We start from the raw sequence: 17,953 nt of genomic DNA, 5'->3' as shown, positions 1-17,953 counted from the left end.
CACCTCGGACGCAAAATTTGGCAACTTGCCGAGCACTTAGCAAGGAGTGGGTTTCTAGATACCCTGAAACATCTGGAATTTTCAAGGTCTACACTATGGATTTCTGTGCCCCAGGAAACCAGGCCGTGTCCCAGATTACTCTTGAACGTTCCAGTGAAGACAACGGAACAGAAAAACTCGTCTGGGGCGGGGAATCTCATTTTATGTGCAGATACAAGGTTTCTGCCCACATCTCTCCATTGGGTGCTTTACTGAGAGTTGTTCCTGGGTTTGGAAAAACGTGCTGCCGTCGAGAATTTTCTCCTGGTTTGAGTCACCAGGAAAGCAGACTGCGTTAGTCCACAATTGTACGTGGTATTTACGGTGATACTACAGATACACAAAAACTCCACCCTTATCTAAAAATGTGAAACATGAAGATACAATGCCGAAGAACGTTCGGTTAAATATTTAATAATTGATTTTATGTTAATATTTGCTTTGCCAAAGTAGAGCAAAACCCAGTTAGGCAAATATTTTCCAAAAAATGCACCAATAGAGTTGTCAAAAATACATCACATTGTCAACATGTAAAGGGCTGATTTGGAGAATGTAATTGAAATTGTCCCGGGAGGCATTTTTTGATCAAAAGGGGAATGATTTCATCGCTTCCTAGTTTACTGGCACATTAATTCAAACTATGGCAAACTACATAACATTAGCCCAAATTAATCTTATTAGCAGTATGACTGATTACGTTTTTAAAATTGTTTAAAGTTTATTTATTTTGAGAGACAGAGAGAGCAGAGGAGGGGCAGAGAGAGAGGGAGACAGGGAATCCCAGGCAGGACTCGAACTCCCAAACGGTGAGATCATGACCCGAGCTGAAACCAAGAGTCGGATGCTTAACCAACTGAGCCCCCCAGATGCCCCACAGTATGACTGATTATTATTACAGAAGTGGAAATAAACCTGAAAGAAGTAATTTTCCACCAAGTCAGTTATCATGTCTGAGAAAACCGCTCCAAGGTCAAGTGCAGGGAATTTTCATTACCAGTGAGCGGACAGATCCCGTGGGGAATGAAGCTATGCTTTCCCATTAGTTAACTTTGTAAGGAATGAAACGTTGAGGAGGCAATGTTATTTTCAAAATTGCTGACAACTGAGAGAAGGAAATTTCTGATACCCGAGACCCTTAGTATTTATCAAAATAGTCCATTTCTCCCTGAGGAGGCTTCAGCTGCAGAAGGGCACGGATGTCATGGCGACCGGGCAGGGGTAGGGAGGGCCAGCTGTTCTAGCACGTGGCCCACCAAGACACCTCAGGGCCAAGATCACCTGAAGGGTCATGGACTGGCCTCCTGGTCGGGACTCTAAGGGCGTGAAAAATGCTCAGTACACTCGATGACCTCCGATCACCCCCTGAACTGTGGTGTGTGTAGACGAGTGTGCATTTCTCGTTCTGTACAGCAAAGGACGTACTCTCTTTTTATTTTGTTTTATTTTATTTTATTTTATTTTATTTTATTTTATTTTAATTTTTAACGTTCATTTATTCTTGAGGGAGAGAGAGAGACAGAGCACGAGTGAGGGAGGGACAGAGAGAGGGAGACACAGAATCCGAAGCAGGCTCTAGGCACAGAGCCTGACGCAGGGCTCGAACCTGTGAACCAAGAGATCACGACCCCAGCCGAAGTTGGAAGCTTGACCGACTGAGCCAACCCAGGTGCCCCGGAAGTACTCTCCCTTTAAAACGAAGATCTTGTCCACTTTCTGATGTTACTGAATAACTTGTAATTTTCATTTTTTAAAAAACTATACATCGAAACGGAAATATTGAGAAAATACACAACATATGTTTCAGACATCTTTAAAAATGTTACGTGGGTTCTTTCTAAGCTCTAAGGAAATGAGATCAATTTTATTGTGGTAGAATTATTGGGGTATTTATTATTAAGTATAGATCGTTTAAACATAATCTCGCTCACTGAGCATTACAGGTGGATACATGTGAAGGTCCTGTTTTGGAAACATGTTGCTCCTAGTTAGATATTATGTAAAATGTACAAAGAATGGGTTTAAAGATCTTGATCAATGTACTTACCAGACCACATTACTCATCCATTTAAAATGAACATGTAAAACATTTGCTGGAAGTTAAAGAGGTTAAAAACTAAAAGTGACTTTGAGACCAAAATATCTCTTAATTGGTATAGTTAGAAAAGATTTTGTATTTAAGGTTTTCCCACCCACCCATTTGGAAAGGAACGAAATTACTAATTTAGCCCTGTTTCTAACTCTGCATTTTGCTAAAGATGGTTTTGGTGCAGCAGGGTGGCTGCTAAAAAAAGCACGGAAGCCAAGTGCAATGTGTAAGAGAAGGAGTCTGACAGTCGGGGAACCAGCCGGATCGAGTGGAAGGGAATGGACGAAGCCCAGGGGCCCCTGTGGAGCCCATCAGCACAGCTTGCCTCTCAGGGGTCTCGCATCGCTTGTATTCTACATGTAAAACAGGCACACACACTTTTGTGTAGCACCATGGTAGGAAACCCATCTTATGGAAAGTGCACAGTGGATCAGTTTGGGGGGTCAATTTCATCCATCTGTAACTGCCTCGGCTTATTACCTCACTTCCGTAAAAGAGTCTTTCCTTCTGGGGGCGCCTAGTTGGCTCGGTCGATTAAACCTCTGACTTCAGTTCAGGTCACGATCTCGCAGTTTGTGGGTTCGAGCCCCACATCGGGCTCTGTGCTGACACCTCAGAGCCTGGAACCTGCTTCCGAGTCTGTGTCGCCCTCTCTCTCTTCCCCTACCCCGCTCCCTCTCTCTCTCTCTGTCTCTCAAAAAAAATTTTTTTTTAATATTTTAAAAAGAGTCCTTCTTTCTTTTATTGCACTCAATCCATCCTGTAGTTACTACCCCAATTATCAAACTTTATTTCATTATTTTTAAATATTTTTATTTATATTTGAGAAAGAAAGAGAGAGAGAGAGAGATAGCATGAGCGGGGGAGGGGCAGAGAGACAGGGAGACACAGAATCAGAAGCAGACTCCAGGCTCCAAGCTGTCAGCACAGAGCCCGACGTGGGGCTTGAACCCACGAACCGTGAGATCATGACCTGAGCCGAGGTCAGACGCTTAGCCGACTGAGCCACCCAGGTGCCCCATCAGACTTTATTTTAATCTCTACCTTTCCCTCTGCATTTTCATTACCCCATGCCTCTTGTTACAATGGCCCCTGAGTGTCCTTCTTCTCTTAAACCCACATTTATTCATTAAAAATAAGTGTAGGCATTTGTCTACTTAATTATGCCCTCCAGACACAGGACAGCTGTGTCTGAACAGATGCCTATTGAAATATGTGCTATATAATTTTAACTTAATTTCCATTTGTATCTCCCTTATATCCCAACTCAGAGTAATCACATGAATTTGACATTTTATTTGTTTCACACTGTTAGATATTAGCAAATTCGTATACTTCAACCAAGTACTATTATGGCATCATATCGGTTTTATTTTTTTTAGCAATTATGTGGGTGCAGAATTAGAGTTCCAAGACTACCCTCACTTCTGACACCACCGGTAGAGTTCAGGGGTCCCCCAGACCACTCTCAAGTTCACCAGTTTACTGGGAGGACTCACAGAACCCACTGAAAGCTGTTATACTCACTGTTACAGGTTTTTTGGCTGTGTGTGTGTGTGTGTGTGTGTGTGTGTGTGTGTGTGTGTTTTACAGCAAAAGTATACAGATTAACATCGGCTAGTGAAAGAGCCACATGGGGTGGGGGCCAGGGGAGATATACACATGCAATTTCCCGTTGTCCCCTCTATGGAGGGGTGAGCAGCTCGAACCGCCCCTACGGTGGCTTTGTGGCAAGGTATGTGCAGTACAGCCAACGGGGGAAACTCATCTGAGCTTGGGGTCCAGGGTTTTTACTGGGGACAGTCACTGAGACATGCCTGTCGCCTGTATGGGTCTTGCACTGGAGAGCATTTTGTTAAACTTGGGTGCAGCTCTAAGTCTCCTGGTAAATAAAGACACTCTCACCAAGCAGGACATCCCAGGGTCCCAGACCCTGAGGGCAAAGTCCAGACCATTGTTTAGGCAAGCTGTTTCTTTACCACACAATAGGATGCGGACATTTCAATTCTGGAGGACGGTAAAGGGAACACCAAGCATGTTTGTTATGCAAAGACAGCGTTGGTCTTGGGACTGGAGGGAGAAGCAGTGGGCAGAGGGGGTGCAGGGGATTATCACTGGCGTGTGAGTCCTTGAGTCCTTGCTTACGGTGGCTGTGCTCACCCCTTTCTCATCTCAGCCTCTCTCAAATTAATTGGTTTTGCGTGGCCTGGAGTTCACACCATGGAACCGTCAATTGGTTTTGCGTGGCCTGGAGTTCACACCATGGAACCGTCAAAGTTCCATCCTGAAACCTCGCATGCGCACTGACTGATACGTAAGTACTCGCTAAGCTCTCCGTTTAGTCTTTCCCTCAACATAGAGAAATAACGAGGGTGCTCGCCTGAAGCATGGTGCTGGAGCCTTTCTTTTGCGGAGTCAGGAGCAAGTGTTTTCTGTGCAGATGTCCTAAGTTTCAGAGCGACAGCAGGAATAAATTTTATTCTTAATATAGATGATGGGCAACTTTATTCCCGCTTTATCTTTAGAAGTAAGCTCTATGCCCAGCGTGGGGCTCGAACTCATGACCCCGAGATCAAAAGTCGCATGTCCCACAGACACAGCCAGCCGGGTGCCCCCAGCAACAACAAATTTAAGACTATTAGTGATCACCATTTAGACTCGCTAGAATACACTGGATCCCATGAACTATCTGCCCAAGCCTAATGCATCTGTAGCGACTTGATTCTGCTACTCCAGAAAACATGAAATGGGTCTAACTCCATCAAATCTCAGCACGGATACAGTGTACAACGTGCACATGTTTCTAAGACAGCTGATACTACGACTTATTATTTCTGGGTTGTCATATGTTGAGCTGTTATTTTTTTTAATTTTGCAAATGTTTTATAATAAATATGTATTGCTTCTAGAATTAAAAAAAGCAAGAACTGCCATTTTGCAAGAGAGACAGAGACATATTTAACTTGGTGGAAATGAGACCTCCCCCTAAACTGGGGCTTGGTTCCACAATTCATGTAGAATTCTGGAAAGTGCCAGAAGGCATACTTTTTTTAAGTCTATTTATTTATTCTGAGAGAGAGAGAGAGAGAGAAAGAGAATGCACGGGTGGGGGACGGTTAGAGAGAGGGAGAGAGAGAATTCCAAGCAGGCTCTGTGCTAACAGCATGGATCCCGACATGGGGCACGATCTCACAAATCGTGAGACCGTGACCTGAGCGGAAACCATGAGTCAGACGCTTAACGGACCAAGCCACCCGGGCGCCCCTCATTTGTTTACTTAAAGCATGTACTTCTCAGGTTTGTTCGCTGAAATATTTGAAAAGACAAGTCAGGCCAGTGGCAAAATGTGCCTGTCCCCCCTACAGGGAACCAGACTTCCTGGAGAAATAGGCAAGAAATGTCCAAATGTGTACAACTTTCCACTCGGGGCTTGGGCAGGAAGGGTTCAATATGAACGTGGGGCATCATGTTCTGCCAGAAAACAAGCTCCCAAAGACAAACTGACCCCAGATACAGGTGCTAACTTGGTGGGATTCTTGCTGCTAAATACAGCACACCTTGGCCAAGAGAAAGACTAGTGGTGGCCATGGATTGACAAGTTGGCCATGTGTAAAATCTGGGGTAACTTCCGGTCTCAGCTCCAATATTTAAGGAGCATGGACATTATGATTCCCATTGTTACAATGAGAAAAGCCAGACACTAAAAGTCACAGCTTCTTTGGGACCTTTCAGAGAACCAAGGTTGCAGGCCAGGCTACATCCTGAAATTACAGAGACAAGCACTTCTGGAAAGACAACTGCAGCCGAGACCTGCTTATCTAGAGCAGAATGTGCCAGAACCACAAACAGCTGGGAACACTGACGCGGAAATTTTGACCAATCCCTGGAGGTTGAGTGTGAACTAGTTTGAGGGAGAAAACCCCAGGGCCCCAGGCTCGTCTTCTACATTCAACGGGATCTCACTCCATGAGCCCAACTCAGTTCCTACAGCCACAGCAAACACTGAACACAGCACCCACCAGCCAGATGTCTATCCCAGCTAAGGTCTATGTACCTCCGTTCCCATTATCTGGAAGGATGTGTCCAGCTTTCCGCAAAGAAATTATAAGGTGCACAAAAAGGCAAGAAACAACACAGTGTGAAGAAACAAAGCAATCATTAGAACCAATGATTGGGCTAGGGGTCCCTGGGTGGCTCAGTCCGTTAAACATTGGACTTCAGCCAGGTCATTATCTAAAGACTTCTGAGTTCGAGTCTCATGTCAGACTCTGTGCTGACAGCTCTGAGCCTGGAGCCTGCTTCAGATTCTGTGTCTCCCTCTCTCTGCCCCGCCCCCACTTGTATTCCGTCTCTCTCTCCTTCAAAAATAAACATTAAAAAAGAAAAACCAAGATGGGCCATAATACAGATGTTGGGATTATGGAATTTAAAATACATAGGTTTACTGTCTCAATGATGCTAAAGGAAAAAGCAGACAATGCACTAAGAACTGATAGCTAATGGAAGCAGAGAAATGGAAATGATGAGAATCAAAAGGAAATTCTAGAAGCAACAGTTATAGTTACAGAAATGAAGAGTTCCCTTCTCAGGCTCATCAGCAGACTCCACGCCGCTGAGTCCAGAATCAGGGAACGTGAAAGTGGGTCAACAGAAAATTCCCAAATTGAAAGGCAAAGACAAAAAACAATGCCAGAAAGAAAAAAAAATCACAACCCAGGACATCCAAGAAGAGTGGGAGAATATAAAAAGCGGTAACACACATAATTGGAGAACACAAGGGTAAGAAAGAGAATGAAGCAAAATATTTGTAACGATGGCTAAGAGCTTTCCAAATGAAATGAAGCCATCAAGAAACTAAAAAGGTCCAGAAGCTCACGGAACACAAAACGAGATAAATAAAAATAACACCCCTAGGCCTATCTTACTCAACTGCAAATGAAACAAAACAAACCCATAGAGAAACAGAAAATGTTGAAAGGAAAAACAACAAAAAACCTTACTTATAGAGAAGCAAGGGTAAGAATTATAGCAGAAGCACACGAACGAGCAAGAATCCCTTGACCAATTTATATTCTAGATCCAGAGCCTGGAGCCTGCTTCCGATCCTGTCTCCTTCCCTCTCCCCCTCCCTAGTTTGTGCACTCTCTCTCTCTCTCTCAAAAATAAATAAACATTTAAAAATATTTTTTAAACCTGTCAAGGTCATCAAAAACTGGGAAAGTCTGAGAAATAACCACAGCCAGGAGGGGCCTAAGGAGACCAACAACCAAATGTGGCATGGCATTTCGGATGGAGTCCCGGAACAGAAAAAGAGCCTTAAATTAAAAAGTAAGGAAATCTGAATATAGTACGGAATTCAGGTTATTAGGATGCATCAGTGTTGTTTCAGCTTTGTCACCCCGATGGAAGGCACTAAGGATAAAGGGAACCAGATGTGGGTAGGGAGATTCTCTCTGCCATCTGTGATGGGTATTGTCATGTCAACTTGGCTAGGCTCTGTTGTTCAAATGTCAGCCTAGGTATCGCTGTGAAGGTAAGCTGGAAATGGGTCAACACCTACGATCAGTCGACCGTCAGTAGAAGGGATCCTTCCCCACGTGAGGGTGGGCTAAAGGGCTTCAGAGCAAAATTGTACCCCCCTTCCCAAACCGTATCTTCTCTGGTCGAAATTAGGTCGAAAGATTCCCAATTCTGATCTGGGAATGACGTATGTTTATCCCCAAACTACCTGATGCCTGATGTCATTTTTGTTTCCAGAACTCAAGTGCATTAAAAAAACAATCGTAACAGATGTTTCCCTGAGGAAATTCTGCCTCAAGGCTGCAGTGTGTCCTAGAGTTTTCAGCCTGCTGATCTGACCTACACATTTTGGACTTCCTGGCCCCCACAATCACATGAACCAGTTCCTTGAAATAGATCTCTTGATGTAGATAATAGATGATGATAGACGATGGAGAGATAGATAGATAGATGATAGATAGATAGATAGATAGATAGATAGATTATAGATGATTGATTGATGGATAGATAGATAGGTAGATAGATAGATAATAGATAGATAGATGATTGATTGATTGATGGATAGATAGGTGATAGATGAATGATTGATATACAGATGATCGATGATAGATAGATAGATAGATGATCACAGAATTCTAGAAATAGACGGTATAGATTACAGATCTTACTGATTCTGCTTTTCTGGAAAATACTGACACACTGTCTTCACAACTTTTCTGTAGGCCTCAGTATATTATAAAACAAAAAGCTTATTTTAAAAACAAGTCATGACAAAATGATATTTGGAAAATTTTTTTTTACTATTTGCCATTGGTAATTGATAGATGGCACCTCAATGCTCTAAAAAGGTAAAGTAATTGGAAAGAATTAAACTTTTATCTGTTTTTCAGAGTAGCCAACTGCTACATAATAAATGGTTCTCTCTGCCCCAAACTCCGACCAATGCACGCAGAACAAGTCACGGAATTAGAAAACCCTTTTGTCACCTCCCCTGGACGAAACAGGGCTGGTGGACGTGAAATTTTCTGTTGGAAAGATCACACTGACACATGATGCTCTCGTGAATCTTAAGAATCCCTGCAAGGGAGACCATGTGAAGTACTGTGAAGTACTGTGGCAAAAATTAATTGGAACGTAATCATCAGCCTGTGTCTCGCGACCCCGGTTATAGGACACACAACGAGAAAGAGAAATGTGCATAATGATGCCACGAAGAAGCGACTTATTGAAGTCAGAATGCGGGGGTTCTTCAGGGTAAGTGGTTCAGATCCTGTCCACCCACCCCCCCAAAAGAGCCAATGGGAAAATCTAAGAAGATATAAGAACCAAATACAATTTGTGAATATTGTCTGGATTCTAATTCAAAATATTCCACTGTGGAAAGATAGGGAGATAATCAAGGAAACGTGAGTATGGACCGTATATAATATGAAGAAATGGTTTAATTTTAGGAGTGTTAATGGCATGATAAATACATGAAGAGAAAGTAGATGGCAGCTGTGTGTAATGAAATATTTACAGCTAAAATGGACTGATGGCCTGGGATCTGCTCTGAAATATCCCCAAGTCACAAAACGGAAGGGGAAAGTGAGGGCAAGAGCCTGTCCCTGGGCTGATCCGATAGTTGCTGAAGATGATGATGGGAACTGGGAGGGCCCTTACCCCACAACACCAGCTCTGGATGTGTTTGAAGTTTGCCATAGTACAGAGTCTGAAAAATTACCTCTGAAGCAGCTTGAATTATGTTCATGTTGTGTTCTCTAGAAGAAAAGAAAGAAACAAAGACGAAAAAACATCCTTAGTATTTATAAAGTTAATGCTGTGACCCATGACTTTTCTGAAGTGGCAACTTTTTTCTAAAAACATGGGGGCCACGGACAGACAGCGATCAGCCTGCGGCCCCCCACCCCCCACCCCACTGTGGGGTACACAGGGACTGTAAACACAAGAGGGAAGCAAAGGATAAAGAGAACAGTGGGCAGGAGAAAAGCTGGAGAGAATGAAGGCATAGGGCACGAAACCACTGGTGGAGAAGTTTCTTCTCGGGAAAGCGATGCCTCCCGCCTTCAATGGTCTATCTATTTTTAAATCTTCCAAAGTCATTATTTTGCCTAGAAGCATCCTAGCAAGAGAGTCTTGCAAAACCATGGTTTCATTTGATTATTTCCTTGACGAGTCTGTACTTGGTAGAAGGTGCATGTAGCTGATGCTAAGAATAACCCCGCCAGGTGCCCCACCCCGGCGACCGTCCGCCATCCACGTGGCAGAAATACCGTCAAATGACGCATCGAAAGTGTAGTTTTCACAACTCTGGCCCGGATCTGATTGGAAGGAGGGGTGTTGGAATTTAACACAAGTGTAGAAGGAACAAGGTACTTCGCTCTTCTGGGGAGAAGAAAGCCAGCCCCCCTCTCCGCAAAGGGCCTGCACCCACTGCGTTGCGAGAGTCCCGCGTTAGCCAGCGCCCTGCAGGCTCTGAGGACTTCTGGAAGCTGGACCTCTGGAGACGCTGGCAAATTTGTGGCCAGTACGGGTTCATTTGCAAAATGAATTTGCAAAACATTTCACTTGCAAAAGTGATTTAGTTTTCGTTTTCGTTTTGCTTCGAATGGTAGTATTGGTGTTTAAATATATTTCTGCATAGGAGGTCCCCGGAGGGCTCAGTCAGTAAAGCATCTGACTCTCGATTTCCGCTCACGTCATGAGCTCATGGTTTGTGGGTTGGAGCCCCGTGTCTGGCTCTCTCTCCCTCTCTCTCTCTGCCCCTCCCCTACTGACTCTCTCTCTCAAAAATACAGGAAATAATTAGCTTAAAAAATAAATGCATTTCCGCATCAAATATGGGTTGTTTGTTTTTCTGTTCTTTAAATGTATTGCAGTTTTCTTTGCTACCTTTTATTTTTACTTCAACATAGCTTTAAACACTATACTTCACCCTGTTTGGGCGTGTGTGACAGATTAACTTTCTGCTTGACCAAGAACGAGCCCCTTGACCACACTTCAGACAGACTTCCCTGAGCACATTTTGATGCTCATCCGTGGGCCCCGTCCCTGGGCTGCTGAGCCCAGTTTTAGCCAAGACTCTTGCTTAATCAGTTTATCAAGAAGCTCCCCCCGCCTTTGATGCCCCCTCAAGCTCGTCTTCCTCGATCCTTGATATCTAATGAGCCTCCCTCCCCTCTCACCTTCTTGCCCGAACTCTTGCTTGTGGCCACATTCCACAGCTGCCTGCTTCTCTCTCAGGGGGCGCTCACGGGTGCCGTGGGTGTCTTCACCGTGGAGAAGGTCTGTCTGCTCTCCCACCCTGCCCTTGAGTCATAAAGTCGCGAGGAGGGGCTTCCTGAACCCCGCCCCCCTTGCCCTCAGAACTTTGTTTAACGACCTTGCACGTTGCTCTGGAGAAATCTGGGGCCATTCTGGCTTTTCCTCCTGTTAAGTAACTTGCTTTGTCTGCCAGTGGTTGGAAGAAATCTCTCTGTTTCTTTCATTAAAATTCACTCACGTGAATAAGATAGGTCACAGTGTTGGTGATTTTATATCAATTTTCCTGGGGCCAGTTGTGCCTTTGTGACCTGTGTGTGCAATTTTTCCTTTGTTTCTGTAAAAATCATTTCATTGTATCTCCCGGTAAAATTTTGCTTTCCTTTTGGGGCTTCTTTACTACAAAGACATGAATTACCTTAGGTTTAGATTATCTGTTTGTTCCCTAGAATACCTCGCTTTTCCTTTAACCACTTTAATCGGCTTGTTCCTTGCTCTGCATTCACAGTGATTTTTTAAGTCCTCTTTTTCCAAGGCAGTGAGTTAATTCTGCGCTGTGCTCCTTTCTCTTTGCTGTTGCTACTTTCTTCTTGTGTTCAGTATATTGACTTTGTTTGTTTCTAATCTCTGCAGTCGCTAATTATAGGTACTTTTATTTTAATGCCCCAAGCTTCTAGTCCTTTAAAAATAAGGTTATTATTTATAAATTCTTCTGTATAGAGCAAAATATTGGTGAATTATGAGCAATTAGCAAAATAGTTCTTATGAACTTGGATTTAGATTTTTTTTCTAATAAGATGTTTCATCTTTCTTTTTGTCGCTTTCCTTGCTTCATTTTTTCCTTCCTTCCTTCCTTCCTTCCTTCCTTCCTTCCTTCCTTCCTTCCTCCTTTCCTCTCTTCCTTCCCTCCTCCCTTCCTCCTTCCTCCCTCTCTTCCTACGTTCCTTCCTTCCTTCTACCCCCTTGCCTACTCTCCTCCTTGTTCTTTATGTATCCGTATTGCATAAATATCATGAAGTCAAAAATGGCCCATTCTTTCCAGAATGTGGCGGATTCTCCTGGACCGTCTCCTCACTCTGCACGGACCTGTGCCACTCTCCCAGCAAAGCAGTATGAAGACTGCATGCTTAGAGCCTGCGGTTCCAGGTTGGGGGGGCCCTGGACTCAGAGAGCCCTGCACACAGTGACGGTGGTGTCCCCGCCCTCCTTGGTAGTCATCTTGGTGACCTTGAATTCATGGGAGAACATCCTATTCTGAGTTGCTCTGGAGCTAGTATTAGTCTCACTTGACCTTGCACCCTGTCTCTCTGGGATCAAAGCCCTGCACCTGCAGTCTTCATCCCCCAGGGCGGTCCCCCCACCCCCCCACCCCCGCTGTCTCCCTCTGCCATTGCTTCCCCTGCAGCACAATAGGGTGGCTGGGAGGCGGTTGGGTCCCCCTGGACCGAGCCCACAGAGCCTGACACTGTGTGTGCGTTTCCCACTTACATTCCCGCGTCGGGCTCTGTGCTGACAGCTCAGAGCCTGGATCCTCCTTCGGATCCTCTGTCTCCCCCCTCTCTCTGCCCCTCCCCTGCTCATGCTCTTTCTCTCTTAAAAATAAATAAAGCATTTAAAAACTAAAAAAAATAAACAAACAAGTATGTCTGCCTCCATTCAGTGTCACCTGAACATCCAAAAGTTGAGTCTGAGGAAAAGCTAGGTTGGCCGGGGCACTTCTGAGCCCAACTCACTCAGCGACACACTCTGAAAAGAAGCCCTGCGCCTGCCTTGACCGGTCGGCCGGGTGGATGCGGGTCCGTGGGAGGAGGTACAGGGACGTGCGGGCAGTTCACTGGGAGGCTCTCGGCCGCCGGAGCAGGAGGCTGGCCTTCCTGCCTTTGGCAGAATGGAGACGGCCTGTGGTTTGCCGAGAGCACGACCTTACCTTCAAATACGGAAGAGCTGCTCTTTCCCTTCAGCTCTTTGCCTTTCTTCCGCAGTAAGTTATGAAGTGTTATTTCCCAATCTGCCTCTTTATTGTTATTTGAGCACAGCCGATGACACCATCATGCCCGGCAGGCTTCTTACGGGCAGGCACTATGTCAGAGACTTGATCAGCACGGTCTCACGTCACAGGCGCAACAACCCTACGGAGGGGTGTTGGGCGTTTGGTTGTGACGAGGTCCAGCAGCAAAAGCCATCAGGTCACTGGCCTGGGTCCACACAGCTCACGTGGAAGCTGCGTGCCAGCCTGGGCTGACTTTGGAGACCACCATCTCCCCCCTGCGGGCTCTATTCCTAGAAGTCATAGCTCTCAGGACAGCGCGACACAGGACGGTGCAGGGACAATTGAGGGAACAGGGTGGGATCCGAAGGACTCGGGGGTCCCCGCCGGCAACTCCAGCTGCACGAGATTCCGGCCCACCGTGGCTCCCCACGCCTGCTTTTCCTGGACGAGAAAAGGGACGGGGTGACCATTTTGCAGGGTCAGGGCACAAATTCCAGCCGTGATCTCTGTGGGGTGTCTGATTGTGCCCCGCATCTCCCTGATATTGGCTCATCGACTCTCTCTCTGTGTGGAATTTACGCTGTCTGCATTTTACAAAACTCACAAATTCCCCACCAAAACATCATTACGTGTTTTCCATATGCTACGCAAGGGCGGGTTAGCACCTGTGTGAGTAGAGCCAGCAGAAAATGTTTGCATGCATTTTTTCAAAATAATACTAGAACTTTAATGATACTCAAAAAGTAAAGATATATTAATGTTTTCAGATTGTCTGACCTGAACAATGAGTCATCGGCCCGCAGCTCTGGCTATCGATTAGCCGCCCGCAGCCCCTTCGTCCAGCCAAATTTCTAGCGGGTGGGAGCTGGGGATCTGTTCCCCGAGAGGATGAATCACTTCTAAGCATTGGTGGGGTTTGGCCCCAGCTCTTCCCTCGCCCGTGCAGCTAGGATCCTGCGGCGTCTGAGACTGTCCTGTCAGCCCCACCTATCGACAGCCTTCTGGTTAAATTGGGAGGGAAAAGCCCAATGGCCTTGACCACAAGGAACAAAGATGAGGCGCTCTGTTATGGAATGTCACCCCACAAGATGTCGAGATCCTACCCCCAGTACCTACGGACGTGACCTTCTCTGGGATAAGAATCTTTTTACAAATAACCGAGTTAAGATCAGGTCCTTAAGCACAGCCCTCATCCAATATGACTGGAGTCCTTCTGGAAAGAGGACACTTGAACACAGAGACAGACATGCGCACAGAGAGACGTCCTGTGGACGAAAAGGCAGAGGTCAGGGTGATGCACCCGTAGATAAAGGAACACCGAGGGGTTGCCAGCAATCACCTGGAGTCGATTCTCTCCCACGTCCTCAACGGGACCGGCCCTGCTGACCCCTCAGACTTGTGGCCTCCGGAGCCGTGAGATGATACATTTCTGTGGTTTACGCCGCCCCGTGGGTAATACTTTGCTCGGCGGCCCCAAACGCTAACACACGGTCCTCGACAATGAGCTGAATCTTCCTGCCGGTGTATCTCGTGGTCAGAGGCACTCACGTGCTGTGCCAGGCCCTGAGCCTCCGAAGACACGAAAAGCCCGGGCAGGTTTCAAATGGAGACACGGCAACGGAGCTGAAGGCTGGGGACGGAACGGTCGAGCCGATGGCCTGAGCACAGCAGCGGGGTCCTCCTCGAGCAGCTCCCACTGACCCGTTCGTGGGGCTGAGAGCAAGGCAGACACCTTCCCCCTCACGCCTGCTCTTCCTGTGGATTAACCGGACTAGATCCGTACCCCATGCAGGAGCATCGGACACGCACAGGGAAGACGGTGCCCCGTTAAAGCCTCCTCTGAATGGCACCACGTCCTGCATCAAGGTGGGCTTGGAGACAATTGTGGCAGAGGCGGGCAGGTGGGTGGCCTTTTCCTGATGATGCTGGATTTTTCGTAGCCTTTGGAACATTTTCTCCCCTCAAGGCAGACATCGCTTTTCAAAACAATCAGCGGGAGTTTTTTTTCACGCTATATCCAAAAAACTTACTGCAAGGATAATAAGAGAGTGAGTATGAGCCTATAAAAGATACCTCGTCGGAAGGAAAGAAAACTTCGAATAGTACGGGCAGTGTTAAGGACACGGGTACAACACTGAAGGTAACACCCTGCAGGGAAAGAAAGAGGGAAACTAAGATTGATTGCTGGTAGCCAGGCTCCTGTATAGAATGATTTCTTGGATTTTCATAATAGGAAGAAAGATACGATAATAGCGTAAGGTAGAATAGCAAGAAAACCATGAAATATCCCTATTTTATCCCTATTTTATAAGCGAGAAACCTGAGGCTCACAGACCCCATGTGGTCTCCTCAGGTCACCAAGCCAGGGAGATTCAAAATTGGACGTGGAACTCAGGCGAGTCTAACCTGAAAAGGCCAGGATTTCGGACCAGGAGGAAATCATTTGAAAACGCGTGACTCTCACCTTTGAGCCAATAATTCACATTGCACTCCCGGTTCTGTGATTTCTGCCCGGGATATTTTTAGGGCTACACGTCCTGAAGTCCATTTTTGTGAGACAGATGAGATGTTTAAACATGAAGTTCAAAATACAGACTGATTCCAAGCAAGTGAGTTCTGAGACATTTCCCGGGGGAAAAAAAAAATCCATTCCACTCCAGATCTGACAGCACCTGCCTGTGCATCTCCAGGGCGTCGGACGACCGAGTGTCTAAGGCAGGTGCCAGATCACGTGAATTTCAAAGGACATTTCAATCAGGAATAGGCTTCCAAGCATCTGTCATATAGTAAGTCAATGTGATCAGAAGCTGGGAAGGCAAGAGAAAGGCCTTAAGAATTCACAGAAAAACAACCTCAGGCTTACGAACGCCAGTGTGACAAAATGGCGGTGGCTTGGAGACGGGCCAGGCTCAAGGGCATTAAGTCACAATAAAATCCATGGATGCAGTGATTACCATGTACCGAGCACTTTGACGCATGGATCTGCAATCCTCAGGTCAACAATGGAAGGGGCAGGCATCATTTATTACTCCCTCTACCTGGAGGAGAAGACTGTCTCAGCTATGACTCACCTGCCCAAGGACAAACACAGTGCAGCAACCCTTGGGGTGAGGACTTTGGCTCAGCATGGAGACTCAGAGCCACGGAGATAGTAGCTTTAGGTGTCAGTCCACAGATGGTCCTTGGTCTTGGGGGAGCTGGCCTGTGGCAGAATTTCTGGGCTGCAGGTGGACACACAGGTGCCACTGTCCTGCAGAGTAAAGGACAAATATGCTTTGCCTCGTGGAAATCTCAAGACAGAAGTGAAAGGAAACGAAGTAGCACGTACACGTGACCTGGCTTCCACAGCTATCAACTGGTGGCTAATCTCAAAGGATGGAGTTTTTAACCAAGAGAAAAATCTGGATGCTCCCGCTATACAGCTTTACAGTGACCAGTGTTTTTAGGTGTAGATTTAAGGGCGAGAAACTGTTGATACAAGAAGGTAGCGCCTCCTGAAATGAGGGCTAAACTGGCCATTTGTTAGCTTGTAATTTGTTAACAGGGGCAAAAACCCAGAACATTTCCTAACTATGCACATTCCTTTGCTGTGGTTGGATCCGAGGCCAAAAACTGGACATGTTTTCAGCAAAGAAAATGTCTTTCTGGTTATTTCTTCACTCAGGACTGCATGCATCCTCCTTGGCATCACAACTAGGACACGGGGCATCGGTGGATCTCTCATCTCATCAAGGATCTCAAGCTGCAGAGTCCAGGACCGTCGGGCGAAGGGCACTAAGGATGTTCGGTGGCACAGGGGCGCGTGGGGACCGCGGCGTGCCGGGAACGCGTGCTTGCCTGGCAGTGTTCCGATTCCAAGAAAAACGCAGTGTGCAGGCTGACTTTGCCCTATCTGTCGCCAGCCTGAAACACTGCCTTACCTTTATTGTCTCATTTGTTGCTCACGGCTGTGCAGGTCGTATGTTTGATCCTAGGTCACAGATGTCCCAACGGAAGCTCGGCCTCAAAGTGGGTAACACAAGTCTCGTTTCCTCCCCCTTCACGCCCGCCACCCCCAAGACTTCAGCCCAGGACTTGGGAGCAGCTGGCGTGGAATCACTCTGGGATCGCAATCTTCGTGGCTCCTGCCTCCTGCCCTCCCTCCGAGGATGCGTGTTCGTAGCCTCAGACCTTCGGGTCTTCGGTTATTGACTCATGACTCCGTTTACCTCTGAGGCACAGATCCAAGGGTGCCCAACTATCTTTCCTCAGAGCCTGACTCACACCTTATCAACTTCGTCCCATGCTGGGCATCTGGTGAGCATCTGGCAGAGTGTCGTGTGACCGGGTGGTTTGGTGGCTGGAGTGACGCCATCCGTGGTCTCCGACCCCAGCAGATAAGCCAGTCTTGGTGGTCATCCACTCCTCTCTCCCTGGCCACTTCTGGTGGCATTTGAAGACCGGCTGAGGTTAAGTTCATCTTTCGCCCCCCATGCCAGCCCATGACTTTGTCTCTTATTTTCTAGAGGAAACAGGAAAGCTATTCTTCTTCTTGCTGCCCCTGGCACAAATACAATGCAACACACCACAATACGCCTGCCCTCCCTTTCCTCCAGCCCAGGGGCTCTCTCGGGCTCTCCCTCTGCTCGCACTCTGGGTCTACATGTCCCCTACCCTCTCAAGGACAGCCTTCTACCGAGGAGACCCTCATGCCTGATCTTCAACCCCTCCCTCAATTCCACTCTTTCCTTGTAAGTTCCGTTCCTGTTGTGTTTTGTGGGATTTCGATCAATAAAATCCTTTCTCTGTTCCGTGGTTCTTGCGTCTTGACCCATCTTTCTCAGACCCCTACCAAAGGACAGGCAGAACAGTGGCTCCTCAAAAATGTCTATGCCTTCATCCCCCAAACCTGATGAAACAGTAAATTATTTGCCTCGCTGCTGCTATTGAATGCCTGCGTTTAACTAGCACAATAGCCTAAGACTGCAATAATTAAATCATTGGCCCTGAGTCTCCTCTTTAGTCTCATCAGAGAGAGGACCTATATAGCTTTAGGATTAAAGCCTTTTTATTTGATT

The 17,953-nt window shown here is 46.5% G+C and overlaps 1 long non-coding RNA gene across 1 annotated transcript; it reads left to right on the top strand.

Moving 5' to 3' along the window:
• Positions 1 to 4,314: 4,314 nt before the first annotated feature.
• On the top strand, positions 4,315 to 17,690 carry LOC147574670 (uncharacterized). The gene is made up of 2 exons (XR_015243391.1): positions 4,315 to 4,439; positions 11,925 to 17,690. It is a non-coding gene; the product is annotated as an uncharacterized LOC147574670 (long non-coding RNA).
• Positions 17,691 to 17,953: the final 263 nt, after the last annotated feature.

The sequence above is a fragment of the Puma concolor genome, chromosome D4, assembly GCF_028749965.1.
Source record: "Puma concolor isolate L17-30 chromosome D4, mPumCon1.1.hap2, whole genome shotgun sequence".
Lineage (NCBI taxonomy): Eukaryota > Metazoa > Chordata > Mammalia > Carnivora > Felidae > Puma > Puma concolor.
Note: the sequence above shows the minus strand (reverse complement) of the source record. Positions and strands in the feature narration are given on the sequence as shown.